We start from the raw sequence: 10,412 nt of genomic DNA, 5'->3' as shown, positions 1-10,412 counted from the left end.
CATTCAAGCTGAGGCAACCTGGTATACAGACGGCTCAAAAACGTCAGAAGGCGTAGGAGCTGGGATAGTAGGGCCGAAACAAGGGAGATCCTTCCACGTCAGCCTATCTAAGGATGTCACAAGTTTCCAAACAGAAATACTATACTATTGTGTAGAAGAAATAATAAGGCAACAAAGAACAAATCGTTCTGTGGCCATCTTCACTGTCAATGGTCAATTTTAGACTAGTGTGGGACTGTGTGCGTGCTCTGAATACTTAGGGCGAACGTAGCACTGTTACGTTGGCATGGGTGCCAGGGCACGCGGGTCACAAGGGTAACGAAAAGGCAGATGAAAGGGCCAAGCAAGGCTCATCACGAGAATAGCCACGGAACGATGGGTGGCCAACAAATCTCTAGAATGGTGGAGAAACTCACCAGGGCAGAGACAGGCGAAAAGGTTCATTGTAGAACATTCGCCAAAATTCACGGTACACTTGATAAGCAAGGACAGAAAGACAGTCAAAGCTGTAGTAGGTCTACTAACAGGGCATTGTAAGCTAAATAGGCATCTAAAGCTGATGGGATTGACAGAAGAAGCTATGTGTAGGTTCTGCCAATCTGAAGAAGAAACGTCAGAACACAGTTTATGTTGGTGTGACAGCCTGGCAAATGTGCGGTTCCCGGTAATAGGCATTGATAGGCCATTGCCAAGGAGCTACATGGAGGGTTCAGTCTCCAAGTTGCTAAACTTTGTGAAAAGGATAGGACTGGAGAATGTAATCTAAGGATCAGAAGAGGACCACAATAGATCTGAGAAGGTCGCAATGGATCAGGCCGAAAGCCACCTCTAAGAATCTAATCTAATCTAATCTAGGGATATCCCGATTTTAATGTTTGTAGAAAAAATGTTGTTTGCAACTTGCAACTCGTGTGCGAACTACTTTGGTGATCTCGACTAATTTTTCAAAAAATCAAATATCGATCACCAAACTAGCACTTCGCGCACTAGATACAAAAATAACTATTCTGGCATTTTCGCTTTTATTTGTCAAAAATAATTAGGATACATCAATTTAACTTAGGTCTGTCAATAGCATTTCTCGAATTTTTATTATCAAATAGTTATTATAACTTGTCTATTTTTATTAAAAATATTATGTATACCTTTTAAAATATTAATAACTGATATTATTTCTTGGCACTATAAAACAAAACCAACCAATTATTGAGTCTACCCAACATTATACAGGGTGGCGCACCTCATTCGCCTCGGTGGATTATACGAAAACGGAAAGATGTAGAAACAAAATATTTTATGGGTATATGTGGGGAGACAATGTGCACAATCTAAAATTATTTTGAAATATACAGGGTGTTTCAGAACTAAGATCCATATCAAAGTTATATTTTTTCTTATGAAACACCAGTATTTTATTTAATTTTTGGATTCTTGGGCCCAAAAAAAGGAATTTATTATAAGGGTTAAATATGTTTAAAATCTTTAGTTTTTGAGATATTTAAATTTGCATGCTACAATAGAATAGACATTAACACCCTATACATTACTTTTCAGAATTAATTCTTATGCTGAGTTTAAAGGTAGAGAAATAAACTTTACTGAAAAATGGTATTGGTTTCTTAAATTTATACAGGGCTATCAATAGTTGCTGATCTATTTTAAGGATATATTTTATATAAAAAGTTCGTTATTTCAAATGCAACACCCTGTATTTTTTTAAATAAATCGAAGCAGATTCAAATGTTCTTTCAAACTATATTAGGGTTTCCTATACCTATCTACCCCAGATTTTGAATAAAAAACGATTTTTAAATAAAATTGCAATCAAGATGGCTGGTGCCGCCATGGCAATTTTCTAGTGACAGTAGTAACTATTTTCAAAGTCGACATTAGTTTATGGACATTATTATTTATAATTTATAACAGTTTACTTAAATTTACCTACAATAGTTTAATAAGTAAGTATTCATTATTTTATCAAGAGAAATAAAGCAGTATCTACTGGCGGAACGAATAGATGTTACTAGTGCGTGATATTATTTTGTGAGGAAAATTACTTCTTGGCCTCAAGGGCTTATGCTCAAAGATCCAAATAGGAAACTTCCTGATAAGCGTTTCTTTGAAAAACTTCTTGTCCTATTTCGCAGAGCTGGTAGTGTGGTTTATAAAAAACTTATTAGGCAGAAGCCTGTCATTGGAAGTGAATAAAATGAATTTGCCGTAATGGCTATTTTATAGAAAATCCATATATCTACAAGTCATCGTAAAATAATTCAAAGAACTTTCTTCGTTTTTCTTGATAGAATAAAATACACATATTTAATAAATATTATTTATTAAACTATTGTAGGTAAATTCAATAAAAGTAAACTAGTACAAATCTAAAGAAGTCCATAAACTAATTTCGATTTTCAAAATAGCTACTAACCGTCACTAGAAATTTGCCATGACAACACTAGCCACCTTGATTACAATTTTATTGAAAAATCGCTTTTTATTCAAAATCTGAGCCAGATAGGTATAGGAAACCCTAATATAGTTTGAAAGAGCATTTAAATCTGCTTCGACTTTTTTAAAAAAATACATAGTGTTGCATTTGAAATAACGAAGTTTTTATGGAAAATAAATATTTAAAATAGACCAGCAATTTTTGATACCCCTGTATATATTTAAGAAAGGAATAACATTTTTCTGTAAAGTTTATTTCTCTACCTTTAAACTCAGCATAAGAACTGATTCTGAAAAGTAATGTACAGTGTGTTAATAATCTATTTTATTGTAGCATGCAAATTTAAATATCTTTAAATATCTCAGAAACCAAAGATTTTAAACATATTTAACCCTTACAATAAATACCTTTTTTTGGGCCCAAGGATCCAAAATTGAAATAAAATACCGGGTGTTCCATAAGAAAAAATATAACTTTGGTATGGATCTTTTGAAACACCTTGTACATTTCAAAATAATTTTAAATTGTGCACATTACCTCCCCATATATACCCATAAAATATTTTGCTTCTACATCTTTCCGTTTTCGTATAATCAACCGAGGCGAATGAGGTGCGCCACCCTGTATTTTTACACATTTTAAATTAAATTAGAACAGCAGTGATAATCTGAAATTTAAGTCAGCCATATGCCATATTAGTCCCCCATCGGGTTCTACCTAAGTTTGTTGATGTGCTCCTTTCTTAATCTTTTTATTCGAAGTTTTTTGTTATTACGCATGCATACTTACTGAAGAAATTAAAGCTTTTCGAAGTATAAATATATCGGTTACAGACAATTTTGGACGATGGCTATCCAAAATTACTAAGAGAGACTCGACCTAAGAATGATATTTTTTAATGGCTCTAAGTTAAATAAAGAAAATATGTGTTACCAAATATGTTTCTTCTACTGTTAGTTTACTTAAGGGATATTTATATATGTAGGAGATCAAACCATTGCTCTAAAATGCAGAATAAAGTAATGTACTGGGTGGCCAACTAAGAATGGACGCCGGCTGTATCTCAGAAACTACTTATCGTATAACTTTGGGAAAAAAATTCTAATAAGTAAATCGATCAAGAGAAATCGCTGGAAATTACTTTCAAGTTCGAAAAATGCCCGCTAGGGGCGTTTCTCTAACAGCGAATCAGAAAACATTGTTTTTCTCAAAAATACGCAGGTGAACAGGTATTTTAAATATTACTATTGTAATCATTGAGAAATTTGTAATTTTTTTGATATAAAGTATTTTGCTCTATCTCATAAAATAAAGTAGTGGGGGAAGGTTAAACCTGCTTTTATTAAAATAAGGATAACTCTGGTTTAGGTTGCGCGATTTAAACAAACTAGGGCTCGTTTAAAAGAGATTTTCTTCTTTAATGATCTCCAGTATAAATTTTGTTTCCACAATTTTTTTTTGTGGTAGCTAGAGGGCGCTGTTTGACATCATAACAGATATTGCGTTTTTGCGTAAAAAAATTAAATAGGAGGCTATATTTCTCTTTGCATAGTTAAATAGAGCACAAAATTTCCAAAAGATCAGCGCAAACCGCAACTTTCTACCTTCTCTCTAACCGGAGATATTAAGAGAACAAATCACATTAGGCTGCCGCTTAGGATTATATGGTATAATTTTTTTTTCTCAGCTTAAAGCCGGTTTTAGCGACTAAGTCGGGATAATTCTTATCAACGGCCTAATCGCGGTTCAACACAGTGCGAACGATAGAACAGGTAGAAAGAATTGTGGACTTCTGCATGGTAGAGATGATTCTTTCCGGGTTGTGAAGTTGGAGTTTTTTAAGACTTTGAACAAGGTTTACGTCTACTAGGCCGTTACAGGTAAGTATTATTGGTAATATAAAAGTCTTGCTTAAATCGTATACCGCTTCTTGCGCCAGTGCTTCATATTTTGTGATTTTCTCTTTTCTTGCATTTTTAATATTTTCGTCTAGTGGTATTGTGATATCCAGCAGGTAAGCATGTTTTTGTTTTTTATTGAAGACTACTATATCAGGTCTATTATGCTACACAGTACATGTCATGATGTCATGTACATGTCATGATGTCAGTATCCCAGTATACTTTTACGTTTTCGTTTTCTACTATTTTTTCAGGTAAGTATCGGGAGTACGGTGTAATTTAATTTAAAAGATTTTCTTTTTTGCAGATTTCTTTGTGTAGAATACCAGCCACCCGGTTGTGCCTGTCCAGATAATGCCGCGGTGCAAGATAGGTACATCCAGAGCAGATGCGTTGAATTGTTTCCGGAAAGGCATAGCATAGTCGGCATCTGTCATTAGGTAAGTCCTTTTTGGCTATTATTTTTAGGAAATTTTTAGTTGGTATTTGTTGGTCTTGTATAGCTATAATAAATCCTTCGGTCTCAGCTCTGAGCTTTCCATCTCTGAGAAAACGTAATGACAGATTTCGGTCAACGTCTGGGTTATATAAGTTGGATGGATATCTTCCGTGCAAGGCTTTCCCTTTGCACTCTTCGATTAGTTTCTCAACACCCATAGTACCTGCAGGTAATCTTTGACCTGCTAAGTTTAAAGGTGTGAAATTCCTGTCGGCGGTCTTAATAGCTGAAAGGAGAGGGTCATTTGATTGGTCAAAGTAATGCTGCAGACTTCTGATGTGCTTTTCATGCATAGCAATGAGACTAATAATTCGTCTTCCACCTTTGTCCCTTGGTATGTAGAGTCTAATGGTTAAAGCATATGGGTGGTGTATTCGGTGCCTTGTCATTGATGTTCTGACTTTCCTATCGAGAGACTCCAGGTCGGTTTGTGACCATTTTAGAACTCCGAATGTATTAAGAATTACAGGTTCTGCCCATGCATTGATCGCAGCTATTTTATTCTTCGCATGAAGCTCTGTTCTCAAGACTTTACAAACCCTCTTCATAAATGCATCCTCCGCAGTCTTTTTTATTACTCCATTATCAATTTTTAGAGCTTGATGGATACCAAGATATTTGTAGGTTTCACCTAGATGTAACGGTGAGAATGTTATTTCGTTAGTTAAAATAATCTCGTTAGATTCTTCGATTTTCCCTTTTTTACAGTGCAAGAATGCACATTTTTCCATACCGAATTCCATACGAACAGCTTGGCTAAAGGATGCTACAAGTTCCATTTGCCCTTTAAGTTGTTCTGGGTTGCTCGCGTAACATTTTAAATCATCCATGTAAAGCAAGTGGGAAATCTTTACTTGGGGATTGTTCTTCACAGCATAGCCATATTTGCTAGACTTAAGCATGAAACTTAGTGGGTTTATGGCCATGCCAAAGATCAGCGCAAACCGCAACTTTCTACCTCCTCTCTAACCGCAGATATTAAGAGAACAAATCACATTAGGCTGCCGCTTAGGATTATATGGTTTAATTTTTTTTTTTTTTTTTTTTTTTTTTTTTTCACAGCTTAAAGCCGGTTTTAGCCACTAAGTCGGGATAATTCTTATCAACGACCTAATCGCGGTTCAACACAGTGCGAACGATAGAACAGGTAGAAAGAATTGTGGACTTCTGCATGGTAGAGATGATTCTTTCCAGGTTGTGAAGTTGGAGTTTTTTAAGGCTTTGAACAAGGTTTACGTCTACTAGGCCGTTACAGGTAAATATTATTGGTAATATAAAAGTCTTGCTCAAATCGTATATAGCTTTTAGTTCTTGCGCCAGTGCTTCATATTTTGTGTTTTTCTCTTTTCTTGCATTTTTAATATTTTCGTCTAGTGGTATTGTGATATCCAGCAGGTAAGCATGTTTTTGTTTTTAATAGAAGACTACTATATCAGGTCTATTATGCTGCACAGTACGATCTGTGATGATGTCAGTATCCCAGTATACTTTTACGTTTTCGTTTTCTACTATTTTTTCAGGTAAGTATCGGTAGTAGGGTGTAATTTCATTTAAAATATTTTCTTTTTTACAGATTTCTTGGTGTAGAATACTAGCCACCCGGTTGTGCCTGTCCAGATAATATCGCGGTGCAAGATAGGTACATCCAGAGCAGATGTGTTGAATTGTTTCCGGAAAGGCATTGCATAGTCGGCATCTGTCAGTAGGTAAATCCTTTTTGGCTATTATTTTTAGGAAATTTTTAGTTGGTATTTGCTGGTCTTGTATAGCTATAATAAATCATTCGGTCTCAGCTCTGAGCTCTCCATCTCTAAGAAACCGTAATGACAGATTTCGGTGAACGTCTGGGTTATATAAGTTGGATGGATATCTTCCATGCAAGGCTTTCCCTTTCCACTCCTCGATTAGTTCCTCAGCACCCCTAGTACCTGCAGGTAATCTTTGACCTGCTAAGTTTAAAGGTGTGAAATTCCTGTCGGCGGTCTTAATAGCTGAAAGGAGAGGGTCATTTGCTTGGTCAAAGTAATGCTGCAGACTTCTGATGTGCTTTTCATGCATAGCAATGAGACTAATAATTCCTCTTCCACCTTTGTCCCTTGGAATGTAGAGTCTAATGGTTGAAGCATGGGGGTGGTGCATTCGGTGCCTTGTCATTGATATTCTGACTTGTCTATCGAGAGACTCCAGGTCGGTTTGTGACCATTTTAGAACTCCGAATGTATTAAGAATTACAGGTGCTGCTATTTATTACATTGATCGCAGCTATTTTATTCTTCGCATGAAGCTCTGTTCCCAAGACTTCACAAACCCTCTTCATAAATGCATTCTCCGCAGTCTTTTTTATTACTCCATCATCAATTTTTAGAGCTTGATGGATACCAAGATATCTGTAGGTTTCACCCAGATGTAACGGTGATAATGTTATTTCGTTAGTTAAAATAATCTCGTTAGATTCTTGGATTTTCCCTTTTTTACACTGCAGGAATGCACATTTTTCCACACCGAATTCCATACGAACAGCTTGGCTAAAGGATGCTACAAGTTCCATTTGCCTTTTAAGTTGTTCTGGGTTGCTCGCGTAACATTTTAAATCATCCATGTAAAGCAAATCGGAAATCTTTACTTAGGGATTGTTCTTCACAGCATAGCCATATTTGCTAGACTTAAACATGAAACTTAGTGGATTTATGGCCATGCAAAACATTAATGGGCTCAAGCTATCCCCTTGGAATATCCCTCTTCGGACTTTTAATGGTTTGGTTTGATAGCTGTCCCCTGAGGAAGTAACGAGAAGAGATGTTTGCCATTGCTGCATTAAATATTAAAGACTTCTGACTATTGAGGTATATATCTATTAGATCTCCAGAATTTTAAGTAGCCATGAATGTGGTACAGAGTCGAACGCTTTCTTTTAATCGATCCAAGCGATAGATATGTTTCTTTTTATATGCTTGCTTTCCGATTACATTATCAATTATTAAGCCACTCTGTACTTCCTCTAGATCCTTTTCGGCTGCCGTTTTGTTCTCTTGCCAGTATATGGTGATTTTTAGGTGTTTTGATATTGATTTTTCGAATACAGACGTGAAATTTTTATATGACTGGTAGGCAAGTTATTGGCCTGAAGTTTTTAGGATCATCAAAAAATTTATTTTTAGGTATCATATGCGTGATGCCCATGGTGAAAAAAAAAAAAAAGCAGGTATTGTTTCAGCGGGATTTTTTATTGCTTGGGTCAATTGTATTGCCAAGACTGCATGGACATGTGTGAGGTGCTTCCACCAGTATGCCTGGATTTTATCAATTCCGGGTGCTTTCCAGTTTCCTAGTGAGCTAACGGCCTGTTTAATATCGTTCTCTGTTATCTGGATTTCCCTCATTTTTCAGTAAATCTTGCGTGCGGTGTATTTCTTCTTTAATCAGTAAGCATCTTGATGTTCTTGCTCATTTCCCCAGATGTTATTCCAGAAGTTATACATTTCATCAGCTTTAACAAGCGCTCTATCAGGTTCTTCTTTTTGGGTGCTCAGTGCTCTAAGAAACAACTTCTGGTTGGTAATAAATTGTTTATTTTGTTTGCGCCGTTTTTCACTCTCATTGTATCGTCGCAAACGACACCCTAATGCAGCTATTTTTGTTTCAGGTTGTCCATAAATTCCCTTAGGATACGAACGGAACCAGCTTCCAAGTTATTTTGTCGGATGATATCATTTACTATTCGTTTGGTTCTGTTCGACGGGTTATCATTTGTTAGGTATGTATGTAGTACTCAATAGTTACCCTAATATCTTTTATTTTATTTTCCAGTCTCCTCTTCCAAGGTGGTATTTGAGGTTTATGATTTGATGATTGCGCCATCTCTCCTATCCTCAATCCGGTAACATGACAGACAGCAGCAGCGGCGCAGTAGATTAAATCACATGTGTCCTGAAGAGATAAACTTTGCGGTAAGTATTGGTTTAATGCTCTATTCATGATGGCGACAGTTGACTTTGTTTGATTATTATATTTAATTTTAGGAAGCCTTGGACGACTTAAGAAGTCAACACCACTATATTTCATACGGTACTCTTCAAATATCCGTCCAGTTTCTTCGGTTACTATATTTTCTTCAGGGTGTGGTATGACCGAGTGCCGTGATTGTCTGCGAAAATTATTATTATTATAATTTCATTTTAATACTATTTAATTATTATTTATCCATGTTCGTTTTTGATTCGACCCCATAATTTAAAACCCAGGCATATTGAATCCGATGACCTAGCTGGCCATGAAAATATGCCGCTCCAGCGTCTCTATCTACTAAAGTAAGTGGTATCCAAGAAGCCCCACACATTCATAACAAAATAAGCGGCACCGCTGCCTCAACTATACCAACTGCATTCATGCTGATGAAATTGCAACAAATGCAATTTCATCATGATGTTTCCCCTAACAAAACTGGCAATTCATTTCTTAGACATTATGGATAGTTCATTTCATTCAGATAATTAAAAAAGTCCAATCATTCGCCAACCTAGAACTCCTGCGTAAACATTTACCGACCAATGATCTTGGTCTTGGTGCTAAAGTATTTCCATCAAGGGTAGATTTGGACCAGCAGTGCATATTGTTAAGATAGAAGACCTAAACGACATAAACTTTATAATATAAATAAATTTTATAATTAACACAAACAACAGGTAAAACACGAAAACAAGTGAAATCAAGGACGAACTTGGATTAATAACTAAATGACGTTACATGAAATAAACCCCTAGTTTTCGACCATACGAAATTCGGCCGTTTTCTGTTAAAAGCAATATGGCGGCAAAAAATTCCTAGAAACTTTAATAAAATTATGGATTGTCTGACTTTGGGACATTTTCATCTGAGAACTTACGTATAATTAACCAAGATATTCGTAAAAATTATATGGATGGATGATAATGTTACATAAACACGTTTAAATAATTATGACATGAAATGATCATTTTTTTTAAGAAAACGCCCGAAATTCGGATACATGAAAACTGAACTTAAACGTTTTGATATTTTGACGTAACCAATTTACCCCTTTTTGTTTCCTAGCCTACTACTATAATAATTTTTAGACCATACAATCCTAAGCGGCAGCCTAACGTGATTTGTTCTCTTAATATCTCCGGTTAGAGAGAAGGTAGAAAGTTGCGGTTTGCGCTGATATTTTGGAAATTTTGTGCTCTATTTAACTGCACAAAGAGAAATATATCCTCCTATTTAATTTTTTGACGCAAAAGCGTAATATCTGTTATGATGTCAAACAGCGCCCTCTAGCTACCACATAAAAAATTGTGTAAACAAAATTTATACTGGAGATCATTAAGGAAGAAAAGCTCTTTTAAACGAGCCCTAGCTTGTTTAAATCGCGCAACCTAAACCAGAGTTATCCTTATTTTAATAAGAGGAAGTTTCACCCTCACCACTTTATTTTATGAGATAGAGCAAAATACTCTATATCAAAAAAATTACAAATTTCTCGATGATTCTAATAGTAATATTTAAAATACCTGTTTTCTGATTCGCTATTAGAGAAACGCCCCCT

The 10,412-nt window shown here is 35.6% G+C and overlaps 1 long non-coding RNA gene across 2 annotated transcripts; it reads left to right on the top strand.

Annotated features, from left to right (window-relative positions):
- Positions 1-4,773: 4,773 nt before the first annotated feature.
- LOC115880637 lies at positions 4,774-8,925 on the top strand. 2 transcript variants are annotated; one of them, XR_004049914.1, is made up of 4 exons: positions 4,774-4,790; positions 8,493-8,603; positions 8,657-8,796; positions 8,869-8,925. It is a non-coding gene; the product is annotated as an uncharacterized LOC115880637 (long non-coding RNA). The 2 variants fall into 2 exon arrangements; XR_004049913.1 differs by lacking the exon at positions 4,774-4,790 and having other exon boundaries at positions 8,487-8,603.
- The last annotated feature ends 1,487 nt before the right edge of the window (positions 8,926-10,412 follow it).

The sequence above is a fragment of the Sitophilus oryzae genome, unplaced genomic scaffold (genome assembly GCF_002938485.1).
Source record: "Sitophilus oryzae breed Bouriz unplaced genomic scaffold, Soryzae_2.0 scaffold_1639_pilon_pilon, whole genome shotgun sequence".
NCBI classification, from domain to species: Eukaryota; Metazoa; Arthropoda; class Insecta; order Coleoptera; family Curculionidae; genus Sitophilus; species Sitophilus oryzae.
Note: the sequence above shows the minus strand (reverse complement) of the source record. Positions and strands in the feature narration are given on the sequence as shown.